At 51.7% G+C, this 22,914-nt stretch overlaps 28 non-coding genes across 28 annotated transcripts; all 28 read left to right on the plus strand.

Moving 5' to 3' along the window:
- Positions 1 to 293: 293 nt before the first annotated feature.
- On the plus strand, positions 294 to 365 carry Trnae-cuc. Its single transcript has one exon. It is a non-coding gene; the product is annotated as a tRNA-Glu (tRNA).
- Positions 366 to 739: 374 nt separating this feature from the next.
- Positions 740 to 811, plus strand: Trnah-gug. Its single transcript has one exon. It is a non-coding gene; the product is annotated as a tRNA-His (tRNA).
- Positions 812 to 7,566: 6,755 nt separating this feature from the next.
- Trnae-cuc lies at positions 7,567 to 7,638 on the plus strand. The gene has a single exon. It is a non-coding gene; the product is annotated as a tRNA-Glu (tRNA).
- A 374-nt stretch (positions 7,639 to 8,012) lies between these two features.
- Trnah-gug lies at positions 8,013 to 8,084 on the plus strand. The gene has a single exon. It is a non-coding gene; the product is annotated as a tRNA-His (tRNA).
- A 747-nt stretch (positions 8,085 to 8,831) lies between these two features.
- Trnal-uag lies at positions 8,832 to 8,913 on the plus strand. Its single transcript has one exon. It is a non-coding gene; the product is annotated as a tRNA-Leu (tRNA).
- A 445-nt stretch (positions 8,914 to 9,358) lies between these two features.
- On the plus strand, positions 9,359 to 9,430 carry Trnae-cuc. The gene has a single exon. It is a non-coding gene; the product is annotated as a tRNA-Glu (tRNA).
- Positions 9,431 to 9,804: 374 nt separating this feature from the next.
- Positions 9,805 to 9,876, plus strand: Trnah-gug. The gene has a single exon. It is a non-coding gene; the product is annotated as a tRNA-His (tRNA).
- A 747-nt stretch (positions 9,877 to 10,623) lies between these two features.
- Trnal-uag lies at positions 10,624 to 10,705 on the plus strand. The gene has a single exon. It is a non-coding gene; the product is annotated as a tRNA-Leu (tRNA).
- Positions 10,706 to 11,150: 445 nt separating this feature from the next.
- On the plus strand, positions 11,151 to 11,222 carry Trnae-cuc. Its single transcript has one exon. It is a non-coding gene; the product is annotated as a tRNA-Glu (tRNA).
- A 374-nt stretch (positions 11,223 to 11,596) lies between these two features.
- Trnah-gug lies at positions 11,597 to 11,668 on the plus strand. Its single transcript has one exon. It is a non-coding gene; the product is annotated as a tRNA-His (tRNA).
- A 747-nt stretch (positions 11,669 to 12,415) lies between these two features.
- Positions 12,416 to 12,497, plus strand: Trnal-uag. Its single transcript has one exon. It is a non-coding gene; the product is annotated as a tRNA-Leu (tRNA).
- Positions 12,498 to 12,942: 445 nt separating this feature from the next.
- On the plus strand, positions 12,943 to 13,014 carry Trnae-cuc. Its single transcript has one exon. It is a non-coding gene; the product is annotated as a tRNA-Glu (tRNA).
- Positions 13,015 to 13,388: 374 nt separating this feature from the next.
- Trnah-gug lies at positions 13,389 to 13,460 on the plus strand. Its single transcript has one exon. It is a non-coding gene; the product is annotated as a tRNA-His (tRNA).
- Positions 13,461 to 14,207: 747 nt separating this feature from the next.
- Trnal-uag lies at positions 14,208 to 14,289 on the plus strand. The gene has a single exon. It is a non-coding gene; the product is annotated as a tRNA-Leu (tRNA).
- Positions 14,290 to 14,734: 445 nt separating this feature from the next.
- On the plus strand, positions 14,735 to 14,806 carry Trnae-cuc. Its single transcript has one exon. It is a non-coding gene; the product is annotated as a tRNA-Glu (tRNA).
- Positions 14,807 to 15,180: 374 nt separating this feature from the next.
- Trnah-gug lies at positions 15,181 to 15,252 on the plus strand. The gene has a single exon. It is a non-coding gene; the product is annotated as a tRNA-His (tRNA).
- Positions 15,253 to 15,999: 747 nt separating this feature from the next.
- Trnal-uag lies at positions 16,000 to 16,081 on the plus strand. The gene has a single exon. It is a non-coding gene; the product is annotated as a tRNA-Leu (tRNA).
- Positions 16,082 to 16,526: 445 nt separating this feature from the next.
- Trnae-cuc lies at positions 16,527 to 16,598 on the plus strand. Its single transcript has one exon. It is a non-coding gene; the product is annotated as a tRNA-Glu (tRNA).
- Positions 16,599 to 16,972: 374 nt separating this feature from the next.
- On the plus strand, positions 16,973 to 17,044 carry Trnah-gug. The gene has a single exon. It is a non-coding gene; the product is annotated as a tRNA-His (tRNA).
- Positions 17,045 to 17,791: 747 nt separating this feature from the next.
- Positions 17,792 to 17,873, plus strand: Trnal-uag. Its single transcript has one exon. It is a non-coding gene; the product is annotated as a tRNA-Leu (tRNA).
- Positions 17,874 to 18,318: 445 nt separating this feature from the next.
- Trnae-cuc lies at positions 18,319 to 18,390 on the plus strand. The gene has a single exon. It is a non-coding gene; the product is annotated as a tRNA-Glu (tRNA).
- A 374-nt stretch (positions 18,391 to 18,764) lies between these two features.
- Positions 18,765 to 18,836, plus strand: Trnah-gug. Its single transcript has one exon. It is a non-coding gene; the product is annotated as a tRNA-His (tRNA).
- A 747-nt stretch (positions 18,837 to 19,583) lies between these two features.
- On the plus strand, positions 19,584 to 19,666 carry Trnal-uag. Its single transcript has one exon. It is a non-coding gene; the product is annotated as a tRNA-Leu (tRNA).
- A 445-nt stretch (positions 19,667 to 20,111) lies between these two features.
- Positions 20,112 to 20,183, plus strand: Trnae-cuc. The gene has a single exon. It is a non-coding gene; the product is annotated as a tRNA-Glu (tRNA).
- A 374-nt stretch (positions 20,184 to 20,557) lies between these two features.
- Trnah-gug lies at positions 20,558 to 20,629 on the plus strand. Its single transcript has one exon. It is a non-coding gene; the product is annotated as a tRNA-His (tRNA).
- A 747-nt stretch (positions 20,630 to 21,376) lies between these two features.
- Trnal-uag lies at positions 21,377 to 21,458 on the plus strand. The gene has a single exon. It is a non-coding gene; the product is annotated as a tRNA-Leu (tRNA).
- A 445-nt stretch (positions 21,459 to 21,903) lies between these two features.
- Positions 21,904 to 21,975, plus strand: Trnae-cuc. The gene has a single exon. It is a non-coding gene; the product is annotated as a tRNA-Glu (tRNA).
- A 374-nt stretch (positions 21,976 to 22,349) lies between these two features.
- On the plus strand, positions 22,350 to 22,421 carry Trnah-gug. Its single transcript has one exon. It is a non-coding gene; the product is annotated as a tRNA-His (tRNA).
- The last annotated feature ends 493 nt before the right edge of the window (positions 22,422 to 22,914 follow it).

Genomic DNA, 22,914 nt, shown 5'->3' on the forward strand with positions numbered 1-22,914 from the left:
ACAGCTGCCAAACGTGTAATGTTTCCTGTGTCGAAGGCAGATGCACTCATTGCCCGCAAAGGAAACAGCACAACAAGGCGTGAGCGTCTGCTTGGTGAATTGTCGTAGAACAGTGCGTGGTGCAACGACAGGATTTGTAGGCACCTTTTGCTCTCATCATTGCTGGCGTCCGTCTCCACGAAATGCGTCCGGAGCACGCCGTTCTATAACGCGAGAGAGTGGATTTTTTACAGTTGTCGTCAGTTAACCGTGGGTGGCTGCTGCGTTCGCTGGAAAGAGCACTGCCGTCGTTATCCGGTGTGGTCTAGTGGCTAGGATACCTGGCTCTCACCCAGGAGGCCCGGGTTCGATTCCCGGTACTGGAATCGCGCGTTTTTGTTGCTCCTCTTATGCGACTTGTCTCGACTTTGCTCGACTGACGCTACGCTGACGCGTGCAGAAAGCTACGTTAAGTATGATTCACGGCAACACCTGACGGCGAGAGAGATGAAGCGTCTATCCACTTGTTATCCAGCCACATACCTGTAGTCAAGAGGCTTGGGGGACTGCAAGACATTGCCACGGAGGTGAATGCAGCTAACCACTGTAGTTAGTGTCCTGACAGCGCAGGCACGTTCATTTGCTCGTATACATGTGATGGAGACCGTGTCTCACACTGCTGTGGCGTACACCTTGGCCTAGGCTCTGCTGTGTATCGCCACTTGCATTACAGGCAGCTGCTTTCGCGGGCGCGTCCGTGGCCGTGATCGTCTAGTGGTTAGGACATTGCGTTGTGGCCGCAATAACCCAGGTTCGAATCCTGGTCACGGCAATTTTGAAAGTTTTGCCTTGCTGCCGTTGCAATGACGAGTACTCGAAATGACAGTACTCTCTTGACTTTTTCGGTCGTGTTCCGCAGGCCGCAGTTTGCCCTACCACTTCATCCCCAACACGTAATGTCGCCTCCCAGAGCGCAGACGTCCGCTGCTCTCTGTAGTCGAAAAGGGCAGTTGTTTGAAGTGCGATGGATGAGCAGCCAGTCCCAGCAGAACAGGAAGCTGTGGCGTGCACTGTTTGTACAAATGCTAGGAACACTGGCGCACCAAGCAGCGCATGTAGCGTGGCCGAGCGCTTTAAGGCGCTGGTTTCAGGCACCAGTCTCTCTGTAGGCGCGGTTTCGAGTCCCGTAGCTGCCGGGGGCTTTGCTGTGATCGCGTTAACCTGCCGCTTTTTCTTCAAGTGTAACCTCCTTGAGCTCACATATGTTTGATACATGGAGCATTCTAGCTCCGCCTGACAGTTACAGCTACGATACTTTAGTGGTTACGGAAAGCCCAGGTTCGAAACCTGGTCACGGCACGAAAACGTCTCTTGACGCTGTCTCCTTAACTGCGACAGCTACAGACAAGTGGCGTCGCTGCCACACGGCGGGCACGGCTTTTTCTTGCTGTGGATGGCCTAAAGAGACGCTTCCAGTGGGAGAGCAGTGGAAATACATGGCACGGCGATTGCCAAGATACTTCCATTTCGAAGTGATCTTTGTAGTACAAAGGAAACGTTTTGCGGCTGCTGCTCCAACGGTAACGTGGCCGAACGCGTGGCCGAGCAGTTCCGCTTGCGACGCCGTGCAGGTCGCACGTGTTGTGCCTTCGCTCCGCAATAGCGTGTGCAAGCCGTGACTACTTTCTTTGTTTACGTTGTTTGCTGGATTTGCTGTATTGTGCTTCCGTCAGTTCACTTTTAGTGTTTTGTGACGTTTTGTGTTAGCGGTCTCGACCGTTTAATAAGTGGATATGTCGTCCAGGTTGTTCCCAAGGAAATGTACTCTGTGTTTCGAATTTGACAAGTCTACACGTCATGTTCAACCGAGTTCCATGGAAGTTCACGATTTCATAGTGGATGTCATTGGTATTACGTCTGACCAGGTTCATACTGCCTATTACGACACAGATCTCTACTGTTTCTTCGTCAAGTTGTTAAACCCTGTGTTACTGGAGAGGATTCTGTTAAAACATGGTAGCAGAGCTGAGTTCCGTCATCGTGACGCCTCGGTGAGTACTGTTCTCATATCTAATGCTGATGTAGAATACAAAAATGTCCGTGTGTACAACCTGCCGCCGGAAGTTGAAAACTGTTATTTACGTGAGATTTTGACGAAATATGGGGAGGTCAAGCAAATCCGTAACGAACGTTGGTCTAGTCAACATCGGTTACAGTGTTTTAGTGGCGTCCGGTCAGTCGAAATGCACGTCAAGCAAGATATCCCCTCCCATCTTATTGTTTGTGGGTATAAAGTTCATGTCACGTACAGTGGGCAACCAGGCACATGCTTTATTTGTAATGAAACTGGTCACTTGCGTACGAACTGCCCTAAACGTGTATTTGTTCTCAAAAGTACTTTGGAACAGCGTAAAAAGTTGACATTGGCTGATCTTGTTAGGGAGGCGCCAATCACGGACATCGACCGCCCTCGTGATAGTGAAATATTGCCCCCGGAGCCTGGTTTGCCTGTTGCCGACTTTCCACCCTTTCCTTCAAAACCGGTTACAGATACGCCTGCCTCCACATCTGACGTGCAGCTGCTGAGCCACAAACGGCGAAGAACGTGTGATGATGATAGTCCGGACGAGGCTCTCCAGGAATTAGAACTCGACGTCCCAAAAGAGATGCCGGTTACGGTTACTGACTCAAGTTTTTCTGAACCGTCGCACGCAGCTGTCGACGCTGCGGCTATTGACGTCATTCCGAGTGACGTACAGGCAACTTTGGCACCACAACAGCCGAGCCCGCCGCCTGAAGTCGCGACGTCACCACAGGCCGAATCACAACAAGCGCGTGCTTCCGATAAGCATAACGAGGCAGGCAGTACTTGTGTACAAACTGAAGGAAGTCAAAGTCCGTCTACAAACAAACACGAAGTTCGTGCTAGTGACAACAAACAAACTTGTCCACCTTCTGAGTCAGTTCTTTCCGCAGATCAGATGGTTGAGGCGTCACAGCACGTTATGGATTGCGAAGTCACTCAGGACCCTCCCACACCTCCGTCTGCCGATGTGTTCCCTAGCAGAGCACGTAGTAGGACCAAAGTTCAACCGAACGTCAACGCAGTACGGAAGAAAAACAAACCCAACGACACACAAGTGACTGTTCGTGATCCTCCCGACAATGCAGACCATTCCGAAGTCTCTATGCCCTTTTAATGCGACCAGTGTTGTTTAGTGGCCCTTTACGTACCTCACTGTAATAATGGCACAAGCGTACAAATTCGTCTCCCTGAACATAAATAAGATTCGATCTGATCTCAAAATTGCGGCCCTACAGCAGTTTCTATACGAATCTGACGCTGATATTGTGTTGTTGCAGGAAGTTACTGTTTTAAATCTCTTCATCTCTGGTTTTAAAACCATATCAAACGTTGCTCCTGAGGAAAGTACAGGTACCGCACTTTTATTACGGGAAGGCATTCCAGTTGGGGAGATCGAGTTTCTAGATTCCGGTCGAGGAGTGAGCTGTAAAATTTTTGATGTAACCCTTGTTAATTTATATGCCCCATCAGGCAACAGCAACAAATTCGAACGGTCACGTTTTTATAAGGAGGAAGTTACGTATCTGTTGAGGAGCAGTCCTCAAAACCTGATAATAGGAGGTGACTTCAACTGTGTTCTACGTAAAAACGATCAGTCCCCTAATTTTAACTACTGTAAAGAACTGCACGAGCTCGTTAAGAATATTAAGCTGAAAGATGCTTGGGAACTGAAGTATCCTACTTTAGTTAAATTCACTTTTTTCACCGTTACTTCATGCAGCCGTCTGGATAGAATTTATCTATCGGACTGTATCAGTGACAGACTCCTAGCGGTTGACGTAATCCCGGCTAGTTTTACCGACCATTGCGCTTTTACGGCAACGGTTCACTTAAATCGACAGCCTACCAAATTATTTCGTTCCCCGTGGATGTTAAACATATCGCATCTGGCGGACGCTGAGTTATTTGACGTTATCAGGCATGTGTGGGAAACTTGTTTGCGTTCCATCACTTTTTATCCGACTAAAGCGATGTGGTGGACCGCTGTTGCGAAACCAAAGCTTCGAAAAAGTCTCATTTATTATAGTGCTCAGACAGCACGCGCCTTCAAGAGGACCTTTGAGTTTTACTACACTGTGCTGCGACAACTGTATGATTCATCCACTGCGACCAACACTAACTTTCCATCAATTCAACGTGTCAAGGCTAAACTTGTCAGCTTGAAGCGTCAACAATTGGAAGGTCTGAAAGTTAAATCCAAACCTAAATCTGTTTTAGCCGACGAAATGACATCGATGTACCATTTATTTAAGCATTTCTCGCGCCGCCGCAGGGCTTTCATTGATGTTTTGGAAAGGGATAATGGGGAATTACTCTCTACTCAAGCGGCCATTATTAGTGAAATTCACCAACATTTCCAACGACTGTATTCCAGTGAAATTGTCAATGAACCTGCTGTCAGTGCAGTGGTCAATGTTTTTGATAGGGCGATTACTCCTGCTGACAATGTCGACTTTTTATCGGACTTCACTCCCGAGGAAGTTTTAGCCTTGATCTCCAAGTCGCCTTCCTTTAAATCGCCTGGTCCTGATGGTTTGCCCAAGGAATTTTATATCAAATTCTGGAATGTCCTTGGTGGTACTTTTACTGAAATTGTTAATGAAGTCATGAGTGGTGGTCCTCTTCCTGCCGAGTTCAAGGTGGGTAGAATTGTTTTAGTCCCGAAGAGAACTGGTCACAAGCGAGTTGATAATCTCCGTCCAATCACATTATTGAACTTTGATTATAAAACGATTGCCCGAGCGATTAATAGCAGAATGACCCCCATCCTTGGGAAAGTTATTCATTCACATCAGTCTTGCCTTCCAGGGAGATCCATTATGACTCCGGTTGCGGAGTACAGAGACGTTATTTCAGTAGCGGCCGTAACCAACATCAAATGTGCTTTCCTTTTTCTTGACTTTTGCAAAGCTTTTGACCGCGTTAGTCATCACTATTTAGAACGCATCCTGCAACGAATTGGACTCGAAGAACGAGCTGTGGCAGTCATTCGGCATATGATAACAGGCATTACTGCTAGGATCACCGTTAACGGTCAGCTGACACAAGCTGTTGGTATACGACGAGGTGTACCGCAAGGCAGTCCTTTGTCGATGTCGCTCTTTGTTTTGTCGCTCGAGCCATTTCTGAAGAGATTGTGTATCACATTAACTGGCCTTTCTGTCTTAGGGAGCAATCTTACTGTGAGGGCTTACGCCGATGATGTTGCTGTTATCCTACGTCATGAGTCTGAAGTGGCCCAATTGCGGGCTGAGATTGATACTTACAGCACTGCGTCTGGAGCGAAACTCAGTGAGGGTAAATGTAAGGTTCTACGCTTACGGGGCTTCGAATCTCTTGCTATACCGTGGGCACAGATCGTCGAACAACATGTTGCTCTGGGAATCATCATCGATAGGTGTCCTTTACGTATGGCAGCTCAAAACTGGAAACTTACTGCAAATCGAATACAGGGAGCTATAGTGGAAAACACCTGGCGATCGACAAATATCCTCCAGAAGGTCAGGATTTTGAATACATACATACTCTGTAAAGCTTATTATGTCGCTCAGGTGTTCCCTCTTCCCAAAATGCAAGCCCATAAGATCATGCGTTTGTCCAGCAGGTTTGTGTGGCTCGGTCATATTTTTCAGTTAACCTATACCACACTGTCTAAGTCAGTGCAAGCTGGGGGCCTGCAACTCAATGATATCCGTCGAAAGGCGACGGCACTCTATATAAAACGAACAACTGAGATAATTACCACGATGCCCCATACTATCACATCGAAGCTGTTTCGCATTGTTCGCCCAAAATGTATGAAACCGCCAATTGACATCGGGAAACTAAACTTTCAATTGCAACATGTCGGTGTTTATTACCTCGAAATGAGTTACTTAGGTGACAGTGTTTCCACAAGTCCTTGTCTCACGACAGTGTTCTTAATTGCTCAGTGGCAGAAGTACGAAGCTCCAAATACAATTGAAATGCACTACCCAAGAATCGTCTGGACGGCAGTGTGGACCAATATTACTCTCAAAATTCATTCTTCCGATGTGCTTTCCGCCTGGTATAAAGTTGTCCACAATCTTATTCCAACCAACGAAAAACTCAACCGCATTGGCTTAAGTGCTACTGACAACTGCCTCAAATGTGGATTAGTAGACACTCTGAGGCACAGGTTTACTTGCTGCGGGCATCAGTTCAACTGGCATTGGGTGCGGAAACGATTGGCGCTGCTCACACGTAGCACTGAAAGTCTTTATACGACTGATATCCTCCTGTGGCCTGATACACGGTTTTACCCCAAAACGAAAAACAATACTGTTATGTGGATGCTGGGACATTTTGTCAATTACGTCATGACCCAACACGGAGAAGACAATATTACTGCCTTTACTGCTTATATGGCAACGGCATATTGGCGAAGAAACCAGTTCCCACACATTAAGAGGGATTTTGGCAATATGTTAACAATCCTGTTTGAGAAACAGGGAATTGGGTGATTCTAAAGTATATCCGCGATTCCTGTCACCATTTCCATGGTGAAGTTCCCAGGTACAAGTCAACAGTGACTATTATTTTCGTTATCATTTCGCCTATGGCGCTCGAAGAACCTGAAGTTTTCTTTTCATTCTTATTCCTCATTATTTGTTTTTTGAGGGAAGAGACATCCTTTTATTTTATTTATTTATTTAGTTATTTATTTTTTTTTTCTCTCTTCTTGGTTTTGAGAAAGATTTCTAATTTTCGTTGGCACTTATATTCCAAAGAAGACGAAGCAATGAGCTCCTTGTAATCCCGAAGAAATTGAATTCCTTTTGTGTACTGTTGTACGATGCCAGTGAATCTGGAGACTTTGATTTCATTTGAATATAGCTGAAGAAGCTCGCCAAGGAAGGCATTCATGGTGAGCGCAAGGAGGGCTGTAAGGGGAGAAGGGAGGCCCTAAAAAAAAAAAAAAAAAAAAAAAAAAAAAAAAAAAAAAAAAAAAAAAAAAAAAAAAAAAAGCGGTCTAAGGCGCTGGTTTTAGGCACCAGTCTCTTCGGAGGCGTGGGTTCGAATCCCACCGTTGCCACTTTTTACATCTCATTTTTGTGCCGTTGCGGTGTGTTCTCGTGGGGTAGGACGCAGCTCTTGTGACGCGCGTGTTGTGTAGGTAGCGTGGCCGAGCGGTCTAAGGCGCTGGTTTCAGGCACCATTCTCTTCGGAGGCGTGGGTTCCAATCCCACAGCTGCCAAACGTGTAATGTTTCCTGTGTCGAAGGCAGATGCACTCATTGCCCGCAAAGGAAACAGCACAACAAGGCGTGAGCGTCTGCTTGGTGAATTGTCGTAGAACAGTGCGTGGTGCAACGACAGGATTTGTAGGCACCTTTTGCTCTCATCATTGCTGGCGTCCGTCTCCACGAAATGCGTCCGGAGCACGCCGTTCTATAACGCGAGAGAGTGGATTTTTTACAGTTGTCGTCAGTTAACCGTGGGTGGCTGCTGCGTTCGCTGGAAAGAGCACTGCCGTCGTTATCCGGTGTGGTCTAGTGGCTAGGATACCTGGCTCTCACCCAGGAGGCCCGGGTTCGATTCCCGGTACTGGAATCGCGCGTTTTTGTTGCTCCTCTTATGCGACTTGTCTCGACTTTGCTCGACTGACGCTACGCTGACGCGTGCAGAAAGCTACGTTAAGTATGATTCACGGCAACACCTGACGGCGAGAGAGATGAAGCGTCTATCCACTTGTTATCCAGCCACATACCTGTAGTCAAGAGGCTTGGGGGACTGCAAGACATTGCCACGGAGGTGAATGCAGCTAACCACTGTAGTTAGTGTCCTGACAGCGCAGGCACGTTCATTTGCTCGTATACATGTGATGGAGACCGTGTCTCACACTGCTGTGGCGTACACCTTGGCCTAGGCTCTGCTGTGTATCGCCACTTGCATTACAGGCAGCTGCTTTCGCGGGCGCGTCCGTGGCCGTGATCGTCTAGTGGTTAGGACATTGCGTTGTGGCCGCAATAACCCAGGTTCGAATCCTGGTCACGGCAATTTTGAAAGTTTTGCCTTGCTGCCGTTGCAATGACGAGTACTCGAAATGACAGTACTCTCTTGACTTTTTCGGTCGTGTTCCGCAGGCCGCAGTTTGCCCTACCACTTCATCCCCAACACGTAATGTCGCCTCCCAGAGCGCAGACGTCCGCTGCTCTCTGTAGTCGAAAAGGGCAGTTGTTTGAAGTGCGATGGATGAGCAGCCAGTCCCAGCAGAACAGGAAGCTGTGGCGTGCACTGTTTGTACAAATGCTAGGAACACTGGCGCACCAAGCAGCGCATGTAGCGTGGCCGAGCGCTTTAAGGCGCTGGTTTCAGGCACCAGTCTCTCTGTAGGCGCGGTTTCGAGTCCCGTAGCTGCCGGGGGCTTTGCTGTGATCGCGTTAACCTGCCGCTTTTTCTTCAAGTGTAACCTCCTTGAGCTCACATATGTTTGATACATGGAGCATTCTAGCTCCGCCTGACAGTTACAGCTACGATACTTTAGTGGTTACGGAAAGCCCAGGTTCGAAACCTGGTCACGGCACGAAAACGTCTCTTGACGCTGTCTCCTTAACTGCGACAGCTACAGACAAGTGGCGTCGCTGCCACACGGCGGGCACGGCTTTTTCTTGCTGTGGATGGCCTAAAGAGACGCTTCCAGTGGGAGAGCAGTGGAAATACATGGCACGGCGATTGCCAAGATACTTCCATTTCGAAGTGATCTTTGTAGTACAAAGGAAACGTTTTGCGGCTGCTGCTCCAACGGTAACGTGGCCGAGCGGTCTAAGGCGCTGGTTTTAGGCACCAGTCTCTTCGGAGGCGTGGGTTCGAATCCCACCGTTGCCACTTTTTACATCTCATTTTTGTGCCGTTGCGGTGTGTTCTCGTGGGGTAGGACGCAGCTCTTGTGACGCGCGTGTTGTGTAGGTAGCGTGGCCGAGCGGTCTAAGGCGCTGGTTTCAGGCACCATTCTCTTCGGAGGCGTGGGTTCCAATCCCACAGCTGCCAAACGTGTAATGTTTCCTGTGTCGAAGGCAGATGCACTCATTGCCCGCAAAGGAAACAGCACAACAAGGCGTGAGCGTCTGCTTGGTGAATTGTCGTAGAACAGTGCGTGGTGCAACGACAGGATTTGTAGGCACCTTTTGCTCTCATCATTGCTGGCGTCCGTCTCCACGAAATGCGTCCGGAGCACGCCGTTCTATAACGCGAGAGAGTGGATTTTTTACAGTTGTCGTCAGTTAACCGTGGGTGGCTGCTGCGTTCGCTGGAAAGAGCACTGCCGTCGTTATCCGGTGTGGTCTAGTGGCTAGGATACCTGGCTCTCACCCAGGAGGCCCGGGTTCGATTCCCGGTACTGGAATCGCGCGTTTTTGTTGCTCCTCTTATGCGACTTGTCTCGACTTTGCTCGACTGACGCTACGCTGACGCGTGCAGAAAGCTACGTTAAGTATGATTCACGGCAACACCTGACGGCGAGAGAGATGAAGCGTCTATCCACTTGTTATCCAGCCACATACCTGTAGTCAAGAGGCTTGGGGGACTGCAAGACATTGCCACGGAGGTGAATGCAGCTAACCACTGTAGTTAGTGTCCTGACAGCGCAGGCACGTTCATTTGCTCGTATACATGTGATGGAGACCGTGTCTCACACTGCTGTGGCGTACACCTTGGCCTAGGCTCTGCTGTGTATCGCCACTTGCATTACAGGCAGCTGCTTTCGCGGGCGCGTCCGTGGCCGTGATCGTCTAGTGGTTAGGACATTGCGTTGTGGCCGCAATAACCCAGGTTCGAATCCTGGTCACGGCAATTTTGAAAGTTTTGCCTTGCTGCCGTTGCAATGACGAGTACTCGAAATGACAGTACTCTCTTGACTTTTTCGGTCGTGTTCCGCAGGCCGCAGTTTGCCCTACCACTTCATCCCCAACACGTAATGTCGCCTCCCAGAGCGCAGACGTCCGCTGCTCTCTGTAGTCGAAAAGGGCAGTTGTTTGAAGTGCGATGGATGAGCAGCCAGTCCCAGCAGAACAGGAAGCTGTGGCGTGCACTGTTTGTACAAATGCTAGGAACACTGGCGCACCAAGCAGCGCATGTAGCGTGGCCGAGCGCTTTAAGGCGCTGGTTTCAGGCACCAGTCTCTCTGTAGGCGCGGTTTCGAGTCCCGTAGCTGCCGGGGGCTTTGCTGTGATCGCGTTAACCTGCCGCTTTTTCTTCAAGTGTAACCTCCTTGAGCTCACATATGTTTGATACATGGAGCATTCTAGCTCCGCCTGACAGTTACAGCTACGATACTTTAGTGGTTACGGAAAGCCCAGGTTCGAAACCTGGTCACGGCACGAAAACGTCTCTTGACGCTGTCTCCTTAACTGCGACAGCTACAGACAAGTGGCGTCGCTGCCACACGGCGGGCACGGCTTTTTCTTGCTGTGGATGGCCTAAAGAGACGCTTCCAGTGGGAGAGCAGTGGAAATACATGGCACGGCGATTGCCAAGATACTTCCATTTCGAAGTGATCTTTGTAGTACAAAGGAAACGTTTTGCGGCTGCTGCTCCAACGGTAACGTGGCCGAGCGGTCTAAGGCGCTGGTTTTAGGCACCAGTCTCTTCGGAGGCGTGGGTTCGAATCCCACCGTTGCCACTTTTTACATCTCATTTTTGTGCCGTTGCGGTGTGTTCTCGTGGGGTAGGACGCAGCTCTTGTGACGCGCGTGTTGTGTAGGTAGCGTGGCCGAGCGGTCTAAGGCGCTGGTTTCAGGCACCATTCTCTTCGGAGGCGTGGGTTCCAATCCCACAGCTGCCAAACGTGTAATGTTTCCTGTGTCGAAGGCAGATGCACTCATTGCCCGCAAAGGAAACAGCACAACAAGGCGTGAGCGTCTGCTTGGTGAATTGTCGTAGAACAGTGCGTGGTGCAACGACAGGATTTGTAGGCACCTTTTGCTCTCATCATTGCTGGCGTCCGTCTCCACGAAATGCGTCCGGAGCACGCCGTTCTATAACGCGAGAGAGTGGATTTTTTACAGTTGTCGTCAGTTAACCGTGGGTGGCTGCTGCGTTCGCTGGAAAGAGCACTGCCGTCGTTATCCGGTGTGGTCTAGTGGCTAGGATACCTGGCTCTCACCCAGGAGGCCCGGGTTCGATTCCCGGTACTGGAATCGCGCGTTTTTGTTGCTCCTCTTATGCGACTTGTCTCGACTTTGCTCGACTGACGCTACGCTGACGCGTGCAGAAAGCTACGTTAAGTATGATTCACGGCAACACCTGACGGCGAGAGAGATGAAGCGTCTATCCACTTGTTATCCAGCCACATACCTGTAGTCAAGAGGCTTGGGGGACTGCAAGACATTGCCACGGAGGTGAATGCAGCTAACCACTGTAGTTAGTGTCCTGACAGCGCAGGCACGTTCATTTGCTCGTATACATGTGATGGAGACCGTGTCTCACACTGCTGTGGCGTACACCTTGGCCTAGGCTCTGCTGTGTATCGCCACTTGCATTACAGGCAGCTGCTTTCGCGGGCGCGTCCGTGGCCGTGATCGTCTAGTGGTTAGGACATTGCGTTGTGGCCGCAATAACCCAGGTTCGAATCCTGGTCACGGCAATTTTGAAAGTTTTGCCTTGCTGCCGTTGCAATGACGAGTACTCGAAATGACAGTACTCTCTTGACTTTTTCGGTCGTGTTCCGCAGGCCGCAGTTTGCCCTACCACTTCATCCCCAACACGTAATGTCGCCTCCCAGAGCGCAGACGTCCGCTGCTCTCTGTAGTCGAAAAGGGCAGTTGTTTGAAGTGCGATGGATGAGCAGCCAGTCCCAGCAGAACAGGAAGCTGTGGCGTGCACTGTTTGTACAAATGCTAGGAACACTGGCGCACCAAGCAGCGCATGTAGCGTGGCCGAGCGCTTTAAGGCGCTGGTTTCAGGCACCAGTCTCTCTGTAGGCGCGGTTTCGAGTCCCGTAGCTGCCGGGGGCTTTGCTGTGATCGCGTTAACCTGCCGCTTTTTCTTCAAGTGTAACCTCCTTGAGCTCACATATGTTTGATACATGGAGCATTCTAGCTCCGCCTGACAGTTACAGCTACGATACTTTAGTGGTTACGGAAAGCCCAGGTTCGAAACCTGGTCACGGCACGAAAACGTCTCTTGACGCTGTCTCCTTAACTGCGACAGCTACAGACAAGTGGCGTCGCTGCCACACGGCGGGCACGGCTTTTTCTTGCTGTGGATGGCCTAAAGAGACGCTTCCAGTGGGAGAGCAGTGGAAATACATGGCACGGCGATTGCCAAGATACTTCCATTTCGAAGTGATCTTTGTAGTACAAAGGAAACGTTTTGCGGCTGCTGCTCCAACGGTAACGTGGCCGAGCGGTCTAAGGCGCTGGTTTTAGGCACCAGTCTCTTCGGAGGCGTGGGTTCGAATCCCACCGTTGCCACTTTTTACATCTCATTTTTGTGCCGTTGCGGTGTGTTCTCGTGGGGTAGGACGCAGCTCTTGTGACGCGCGTGTTGTGTAGGTAGCGTGGCCGAGCGGTCTAAGGCGCTGGTTTCAGGCACCATTCTCTTCGGAGGCGTGGGTTCCAATCCCACAGCTGCCAAACGTGTAATGTTTCCTGTGTCGAAGGCAGATGCACTCATTGCCCGCAAAGGAAACAGCACAACAAGGCGTGAGCGTCTGCTTGGTGAATTGTCGTAGAACAGTGCGTGGTGCAACGACAGGATTTGTAGGCACCTTTTGCTCTCATCATTGCTGGCGTCCGTCTCCACGAAATGCGTCCGGAGCACGCCGTTCTATAACGCGAGAGAGTGGATTTTTTACAGTTGTCGTCAGTTAACCGTGGGTGGCTGCTGCGTTCGCTGGAAAGAGCACTGCCGTCGTTATCCGGTGTGGTCTAGTGGCTAGGATACCTGGCTCTCACCCAGGAGGCCCGGGTTCGATTCCCGGTACTGGAATCGCGCGTTTTTGTTGCTCCTCTTATGCGACTTGTCTCGACTTTGCTCGACTGACGCTACGCTGACGCGTGCAGAAAGCTACGTTAAGTATGATTCACGGCAACACCTGACGGCGAGAGAGATGAAGCGTCTATCCACTTGTTATCCAGCCACATACCTGTAGTCAAGAGGCTTGGGGGACTGCAAGACATTGCCACGGAGGTGAATGCAGCTAACCACTGTAGTTAGTGTCCTGACAGCGCAGGCACGTTCATTTGCTCGTATACATGTGATGGAGACCGTGTCTCACACTGCTGTGGCGTACACCTTGGCCTAGGCTCTGCTGTGTATCGCCACTTGCATTACAGGCAGCTGCTTTCGCGGGCGCGTCCGTGGCCGTGATCGTCTAGTGGTTAGGACATTGCGTTGTGGCCGCAATAACCCAGGTTCGAATCCTGGTCACGGCAATTTTGAAAGTTTTGCCTTGCTGCCGTTGCAATGACGAGTACTCGAAATGACAGTACTCTCTTGACTTTTTCGGTCGTGTTCCGCAGGCCGCAGTTTGCCCTACCACTTCATCCCCAACACGTAATGTCGCCTCCCAGAGCGCAGACGTCCGCTGCTCTCTGTAGTCGAAAAGGGCAGTTGTTTGAAGTGCGATGGATGAGCAGCCAGTCCCAGCAGAACAGGAAGCTGTGGCGTGCACTGTTTGTACAAATGCTAGGAACACTGGCGCACCAAGCAGCGCATGTAGCGTGGCCGAGCGCTTTAAGGCGCTGGTTTCAGGCACCAGTCTCTCTGTAGGCGCGGTTTCGAGTCCCGTAGCTGCCGGGGGCTTTGCTGTGATCGCGTTAACCTGCCGCTTTTTCTTCAAGTGTAACCTCCTTGAGCTCACATATGTTTGATACATGGAGCATTCTAGCTCCGCCTGACAGTTACAGCTACGATACTTTAGTGGTTACGGAAAGCCCAGGTTCGAAACCTGGTCACGGCACGAAAACGTCTCTTGACGCTGTCTCCTTAACTGCGACAGCTACAGACAAGTGGCGTCGCTGCCACACGGCGGGCACGGCTTTTTCTTGCTGTGGATGGCCTAAAGAGACGCTTCCAGTGGGAGAGCAGTGGAAATACATGGCACGGCGATTGCCAAGATACTTCCATTTCGAAGTGATCTTTGTAGTACAAAGGAAACGTTTTGCGGCTGCTGCTCCAACGGTAACGTGGCCGAGCGGTCTAAGGCGCTGGTTTTAGGCACCAGTCTCTTCGGAGGCGTGGGTTCGAATCCCACCGTTGCCACTTTTTACATCTCATTTTTGTGCCGTTGCGGTGTGTTCTCGTGGGGTAGGACGCAGCTCTTGTGACGCGCGTGTTGTGTAGGTAGCGTGGCCGAGCGGTCTAAGGCGCTGGTTTCAGGCACCATTCTCTTCGGAGGCGTGGGTTCCAATCCCACAGCTGCCAAACGTGTAATGTTTCCTGTGTCGAAGGCAGATGCACTCATTGCCCGCAAAGGAAACAGCACAACAAGGCGTGAGCGTCTGCTTGGTGAATTGTCGTAGAACAGTGCGTGGTGCAACGACAGGATTTGTAGGCACCTTTTGCTCTCATCATTGCTGGCGTCCGTCTCCACGAAATGCGTCCGGAGCACGCCGTTCTATAACGCGAGAGAGTGGATTTTTTACAGTTGTCGTCAGTTAACCGTGGGTGGCTGCTGCGTTCGCTGGAAAGAGCACTGCCGTCGTTATCCGGTGTGGTCTAGTGGCTAGGATACCTGGCTCTCACCCAGGAGGCCCGGGTTCGATTCCCGGTACTGGAATCGCGCGTTTTTGTTGCTCCTCTTATGCGACTTGTCTCGACTTTGCTCGACTGACGCTACGCTGACGCGTGCAGAAAGCTACGTTAAGTATGATTCACGGCAACACCTGACGGCGAGAGAGATGAAGCGTCTATCCACTTGTTATCCAGCCACATACCTGTAGTCAAGAGGCTTGGGGGACTGCAAGACATTGCCACGGAGGTGAATGCAGCTAACCACTGTAGTTAGTGTCCTGACAGCGCAGGCACGTTCATTTGCTCGTATACATGTGATGGAGACCGTGTCTCACACTGCTGTGGCGTACACCTTGGCCTAGGCTCTGCTGTGTATCGCCACTTGCATTACAGGCAGCTGCTTTCGCGGGCGCGTCCGTGGCCGTGATCGTCTAGTGGTTAGGACATTGCGTTGTGGCCGCAATAACCCAGGTTCGAATCCTGGTCACGGCAATTTTGAAAGTTTTGCCTTGCTGCCGTTGCAATGACGAGTACTCGAAATGACAGTACTCTCTTGACTTTTTCGGTCGTGTTCCGCAGGCCGCAGTTTGCCCTACCACTTCATCCCCAACACGTAATGTCGCCTCCCAGAGCGCAGACGTCCGCTGCTCTCTGTAGTCGAAAAGGGCAGTTGTTTGAAGTGCGATGGATGAGCAGCCAGTCCCAGCAGAACAGGAAGCTGTGGCGTGCACTGTTTGTACAAATGCTAGGAACACTGGCGCACCAAGCAGCGCATGTAGCGTGGCCGAGCGCTTTAAGGCGCTGGTTTCAGGCACCAGTCTCTCTGTAGGCGCGGTTTCGAGTCCCGTAGCTGCCGGGGGCTTTGCTGTGATCGCGTTAACCTGCCGCTTTTTCTTCAAGTGTAACCTCCTTGAGCTCACATATGTTTGATACATGGAGCATTCTAGCTCCGCCTGACAGTTACAGCTACGATACTTTAGTGGTTACGGAAAGCCCAGGTTCGAAACCTGGTCACGGCACGAAAACGTCTCTTGACGCTGTCTCCTTAACTGCGACAGCTACAGACAAGTGGCGTCGCTGCCACACGGCGGGCACGGCTTTTTCTTGCTGTGGATGGCCTAAAGAGACGCTTCCAGTGGGAGAGCAGTGGAAATACATGGCACGGCGATTGCCAAGATACTTCCATTTCGAAGTGATCTTTGTAGTACAAAGGAAACGTTTTGCGGCTGCTGCTCCAACGGTAACGTGGCCGAGCGGTCTAAGGCGCTGGTTTTAGGCACCAGTCTCTTCGGAGGCGTGGGTTCGAATCCCACCGTTGCCACTTTTTACATCTCATTTTTGTGCCGTTGCGGTGTGTTCTCGTGGGGTAGGACGCAGCTCTTGTGACGCGCGTGTTGTGTAGGTAGCGTGGCCGAGCGGTCTAAGGCGCTGGTTTCAGGCACCATTCTCTTCGGAGGCGTGGGTTCCAATCCCACAGCTGCCAAACGTGTAATGTTTCCTGTGTCGAAGGCAGATGCACTCATTGCCCGCAAAGGAAACAGCACAACAAGGCGTGAGCGTCTGCTTGGTGAATTGTCGTAGAACAGTGCGTGGTGCAACGACAGGATTTGTAGGCACCTTTTGCTCTCATCATTGCTGGCGTCCGTCTCCACGAAATGCGTCCGGAGCACGCCGTTCTATAACGCGAGAGAGTGGATTTTTTACAGTTGTCGTCAGTTAACCGTGGGTGGCTGCTGCGTTCGCTGGAAAGAGCACTGCCGTCGTTATCCGGTGTGGTCTAGTGGCTAGGATACCTGGCTCTCACCCAGGAGGCCCGGGTTCGATTCCCGGTACTGGAATCGCGCGTTTTTGTTGCTCCTCTTATGCGACTTGTCTCGACTTTGCTCGACTGACGCTACGCTGACGCGTGCAGAAAGCTACGTTAAGTATGATTCACGGCAACACCTGACGGCGAGAGAGATGAAGCGTCTATCCACTTGTTATCCAGCCACATACCTGTAGTCAAGAGGCTTGGGGGACTGCAAGACATTGCCACGGAGGTGAATGCAGCTAACCACTGTAGTTAGTGTCCTGACAGCGCAGGCACGTTCATTTGCTCGTATACATGTGATGGAGACCGTGTCTCACACTGCTGTGGCGTACACCTTGGCCTAGGCTCTGCTGTGTATCGCCACTTGCATTACAGGCAGCTGCTTTCGCGGGCGCGTCCGTGGCCGTGATCGTCTAGTGGTTAGGACATTGCGTTGTGGCCGCAATAACCCAGGTTCGAATCCTGGTCACGGCAATTTTGAAAGTTTTGCCTTGCTGCCGTTGCAATGACGAGTACTCGAAATGACAGTACTCTCTTGACTTTTTCGGTCGTGTTCCGCAGGCCGCAGTTTGCCCTACCACTTCATCCCCAACACGTAATGTCGCCTCCCAGAGCGCAGACGTCCGCTGCTCTCTGTAGTCGAAAAGGGCAGTTGTTTGAAGTGCGATGGATGAGCAGCCAGTCCCAGCAGAACAGGAAGCTGTGGCGTGCACTGTTTGTACAAATGCTAGGAACACTGGCGCACCAAGCAGCGCATGTAGCGTGGCCGAGCGCTTTAAGGCGCTGGTTTCAGGCACCAGTCTCTCTGTAGGCGCGGTTTCGAGTCCCGTAGCTGCCGGGGGCTTTGCTGTGATCGCGTTAACCTGCCGCTTTTTCTTCAAGTGTAACCTCCTTGAGCTCACATATGTTTGATACATGGAGCATTCTAGCTCCGCCTGACAGTTACAGCTACGATACTTTAGTGGTTACGGAAAGCCCAGGTTCGAAACCTGGTCACGGCACGAAAACGTCTCTTGACGCTGTCTCCTTAACTGCGACAGCTACAGACAAGTGGCGTCGCTGCCACACGGCGGGCACGGCTTTTTCTTGCTGTGGATGGCCTAAAGAGACGCTTCCAGTGGGAGAGCAGTGGAAATACATGGCACGGCGATTGCCAAGATACTTCCATTTCGAAGTGATCTTTGTAGTACAAAGGAAACGTTTTGCGGCTGCTGCTCCAACGGTAACGTGGCCGAGCGGTCTAAGGCGCTGGTTTTAGGCACCAGTCTCTTCGGAGGCGTGGGTTCGAATCCCACCGTTGCCACTTTTTACATCTCATTTTTGTGCCGTTGCGGTGTGTTCTCGTGGGGTAGGACGCAGCTCTTGTGACGCGCGTGTTGTGTAGGTAGCGTGGCCGAGCGGTCTAAGGCGCTGGTTTCAGGCACCATTCTCTTCGGAGGCGTGGGTTCCAATCCCACAGCTGCCAAACGTGTAATGTTTCCTGTGTCGAAGGCAGATGCACTCATTGCCCGCAAAGGAAACAGCACAACAAGGCGTGAGCGTCTGCTTGGTGAATTGTCGTAGAACAGTGCGTGGTGCAACGACAGGATTTGTAGGCACCTTTTGCTCTCATCATTGCTGGCGTCCGTCTCCACGAAATGCGTCCGGAGCACGCCGTTCTATAACGCGAGAGAGTGGATTTTTTACAGTTGTCGTCAGTTAACCGTGGGTGGCTGCTGCGTTCGCTGGAAAGAGCACTGCCGTCGTTATCCGGTGTGGTCTAGTGGCTAGGATACCTGGCTCTCACCCAGGAGGCCCGGGTTCGATTCCCGGTACTGGAATCGCGCGTTTTTGTTGCTCCTCTTATGCGACTTGTCTCGACTTTGCTCGACTGACGCTACGCTGACGCGTGCAGAAAGCTACGTTAAGTATGATTCACGGCAACACCTGACGGCGAGAGAGATGAAGCGTCTATCCACTTGTTATCCAGCCACATACCTGTAGTCAAGAGGCTTGGGGGACTGCAAGACATTGCCACGGAGGTGAATGCAGCTAACCACTGTAGTTAGTGTCCTGACAGCGCAGGCACGTTCATTTGCTCGTATACATGTGATGGAGACCGTGTCTCACACTGCTGTGGCGTACACCTTGGCCTAGGCTCTGCTGTGTATCGCCACTTGCATTACAGGCAGCTGCTTTCGCGGGCGCGTCCGTGGCCGTGATCGTCTAGTGGTTAGGACATTGCGTTGTGGCCGCAATAACCCAGGTTCGAATCCTGGTCACGGCAATTTTGAAAGTTTTGCCTTGCTGCCGTTGCAATGACGAGTACTCGAAATGACAGTACTCTCTTGACTTTTTCGGTCGTGTTCCGCAGGCCGCAGTTTGCCCTACCACTTCATCCCCAACACGTAATGTCGCCTCCCAGAGCGCAGACGTCCGCTGCTCTCTGTAGTCGAAAAGGGCAGTTGTTTGAAGTGCGATGGATGAGCAGCCAGTCCCAGCAGAACAGGAAGCTGTGGCGTGCACTGTTTGTACAAATGCTAGGAACACTGGCGCACCAAGCAGCGCATGTAGCGTGGCCGAGCGCTTTAAGGCGCTGGTTTCAGGCACCAGTCTCTCTGTAGGCGCGGTTTCGAGTCCCGTAGCTGCCGGGGGCTTTGCTGTGATCGCGTTAACCTGCCGCTTTTTCTTCAAGTGTAACCTCCTTGAGCTCACATATGTTTGATACATGGAGCATTCTAGCTCCGCCTGACAGTTACAGCTACGATACTTTAGTGGTTACGGAAAGCCCAGGTTCGAAACCTGGTCACGGCACGAAAACGTCTCTTGACGCTGTCTCCTTAACTGCGACAGCTACAGACAAGTGGCGTCGCTGCCACACGGCGGGCACGGCTTTTTCTTGCTGTGGATGGCCTAAAGAGACGCTTCCAGTGGGAGAGCAGTGGAAATACATGGCACGGCGATTGCCAAGATACTTCCATTTCGAAGTGATCTTTGTAGTACAAAGGAAACGTTTTGCGGCTGCTGCTCCAACGGTAAACGTGGCCGAGCGGTCTAAGGCGCTGGTTTTAGGCACCAGTCTCTTCGGAGGCGTGGGTTCGAATCCCACCGTTGCCACTTTTTACATCTCATTTTTGTGCCGTTGCGGTGTGTTCTCGTGGGGTAGGACGCAGCTCTTGTGACGCGCGTGTTGTGTAGGTAGCGTGGCCGAGCGGTCTAAGGCGCTGGTTTCAGGCACCATTCTCTTCGGAGGCGTGGGTTCCAATCCCACAGCTGCCAAACGTGTAATGTTTCCTGTGTCGAAGGCAGATGCACTCATTGCCCGCAAAGGAAACAGCACAACAAGGCGTGAGCGTCTGCTTGGTGAATTGTCGTAGAACAGTGCGTGGTGCAACGACAGGATTTGTAGGCACCTTTTGCTCTCATCATTGCTGGCGTCCGTCTCCACGAAATGCGTCCGGAGCACGCCGTTCTATAACGCGAGAGAGTGGATTTTTTACAGTTGTCGTCAGTTAACCGTGGGTGGCTGCTGCGTTCGCTGGAAAGAGCACTGCCGTCGTTATCCGGTGTGGTCTAGTGGCTAGGATACCTGGCTCTCACCCAGGAGGCCCGGGTTCGATTCCCGGTACTGGAATCGCGCGTTTTTGTTGCTCCTCTTATGCGACTTGTCTCGACTTTGCTCGACTGACGCTACGCTGACGCGTGCAGAAAGCTACGTTAAGTATGATTCACGGCAACACCTGACGGCGAGAGAGATGAAGCGTCTATCCACTTGTTATCCAGCCACATACCTGTAGTCAAGAGGCTTGGGGGACTGCAAGACATTGCCACGGAGGTGAATGCAGCTAACCACTGTAGTTAGTGTCCTGACAGCGCAGGCACGTTCATTTGCTCGTATACATGTGATGGAGACCGTGTCTCACACTGCTGTGGCGTACACCTTGGCCTAGGCTCTGCTGTGTATCGCCACTTGCATTACAGGCAGCTGCTTTCGCGGGCGCGTCCGTGGCCGTGATCGTCTAGTGGTTAGGACATTGCGTTGTGGCCGCAATAACCCAGGTTCGAATCCTGGTCACGGCAATTTTGAAAGTTTTGCCTTGCTGCCGTTGCAATGACGAGTACTCGAAATGACAGTACTCTCTTGACTTTTTCGGTCGTGTTCCGCAGGCCGCAGTTTGCCCTACCACTTCATCCCCAACACGTAATGTCGCCTCCCAGAGCGCAGACGTCCGCTGCTCTCTGTAGTCGAAAAGGGCAGTTGTTTGAAGTGCGATGGATGAGCAGCCAGTCCCAGCAGAACAGGAAGCTGTGGCGTGCACTGTTTGTACAAATGCTAGGAACACTGGCGCACCAAGCAGCGCATGTAGCGTGGCCGAGCGCTTTAAGGCGCTGGTTTCAGGCACCAGTCTCTCTGTAGGCGCGGTTTCGAGTCCCGTAGCTGCCGGGGGCTTTGCTGTGATCGCGTTAACCTGCCGCTTTTTCTTCAAGTGTAACCTCCTTGAGCTCACATATGTTTGATACATGGAGCATTCTAGCTCCGCCTGACAGTTACAGCTACGATACTTTAGTGGTTACGGAAAGCCCAGGTTCGAAACCTGGTCACGGCACGAAAACGTCTCTTGACGCTGTCTCCTTAACTGCGACAGCTACAGACAAGTGGCGTCGCTGCCACACGGCGGGCACGGCTTTTTCTTGCTGTGGATGGCCTAAAGAGACGCTTCCAGTGGGAGAGCAGTGGAAATACATGGCACGGCGATTGCCAAGATACTTCCATTTCGAAGTGATCTTTGTAGTACAAAGGAAACGTTTTGCGGCTGCTGCTCCAACGGTAACGTGGCCGAGCGGTCTAAGGCGCTGGTTTTAGGCACCAGTCTCTTCGGAGGCGTGGGTTCGAATCCCACCGTTGCCACTTTTTACATCTCATTTTTGTGCCGTTGCGGTGTGTTCTCGTGGGGTAGGACGCAGCTCTTGTGACGCGCGTGTTGTGTAGGTAGCGTGGCCGAGCGGTCTAAGGCGCTGGTTTCAGGCACCATTCTCTTCGGAGGCGTGGGTTCCAATCCCACAGCTGCCAAACGTGTAATGTTTCCTGTGTCGAAGGCAGATGCACTCATTGCCCGCAAAGGAAACAGCACAACAAGGCGTGAGCGTCTGCTTGGTGAATTGTCGTAGAACAGTGCGTGGTGCAACGACAGGATTTGTAGGCACCTTTTGCTCTCATCATTGCTGGCGTCCGTCTCCACGAAATGCGTCCGGAGCACGCCGTTCTATAACGCGAGAGAGTGGATTTTTTACAGTTGTCGTCAGTTAACCGTGGGTGGCTGCTGCGTTCGCTGGAAAGAGCACTGCCGTCGTTATCCGGTGTGGTCTAGTGGCTAGGATACCTGGCTCTCACCCAGGAGGCCCGGGTTCGATTCCCGGTACTGGAATCGCGCGTTTTTGTTGCTCCTCTTATGCGACTTGTCTCGACTTTGCTCGACTGACGCTACGCTGACGCGTGCAGAAAGCTACGTTAAGTATGATTCACGGCAACACCTGACGGCGAGAGAGATGAAGCGTCTATCCACTTGTTATCCAGCCACATACCTGTAGTCAAGAGGCTTGGGGGACTGCAAGACATTGCCACGGAGGTGAATGCAGCTAACCACTGTAGTTAGTGTCCTGACAGCGCAGGCACGTTCATTTGCTCGTATACATGTGATGGAGACCGTGTCTCACACTGCTGTGGCGTACACCTTGGCCTAGGCTCTGCTGTGTATCGCCACTTGCATTACAGGCAGCTGCTTTCGCGGGCGCGTCCGTGGCCGTGATCGTCTAGTGGTTAGGACATTGCGTTGTGGCCGCAATAACCCAGGTTCGAATCCTGGTCACGGCAATTTTGAAAGTTTTGCCTTGCTGCCGTTGCAATGACGAGTACTCGAAATGACAGTACTCTCTTGACTTTTTCGGTCGTGTTCCGCAGGCCGCAGTTTGCCCTACCACTTCATCCCCAACACGTAATGTCGCCTCCCAGAGCGCAGACGTCCGCTGCTCTCTGTAGTCGAAAAGGGCAGTTGTTTGAAGTGCGATGGATGAGCAGCCAGTCCCAGCAGAACAGGAAGCTGTGGCGTGCACTGTTTGTACAAATGCTAGGAACACTGGCGCACCAAGCAGCGCATGTAGCGTGGCCGAGCGCTTTAAGGCGCTGGTTTCAGGCACCAGTCTCTCTGTAGGCGCGGTTTCGAGTCCCGTAGCTGCCGGGGGCTTTGCTGTGATCGCGTTAACCTGCCGCTTTTTCTTCAAGTGTAACCTCCTTGAGCTCACATATGTTTGATACATGGAGCATTCTAGCTCCGCCTGACAGTTACAGCTACGATACTTTAGTGGTT

This window comes from Schistocerca americana, unplaced genomic scaffold, assembly GCF_021461395.2.
Source record: "Schistocerca americana isolate TAMUIC-IGC-003095 unplaced genomic scaffold, iqSchAmer2.1 HiC_scaffold_776, whole genome shotgun sequence".
Classification (NCBI taxonomy): Eukaryota; Metazoa; Arthropoda; class Insecta; order Orthoptera; family Acrididae; genus Schistocerca; species Schistocerca americana.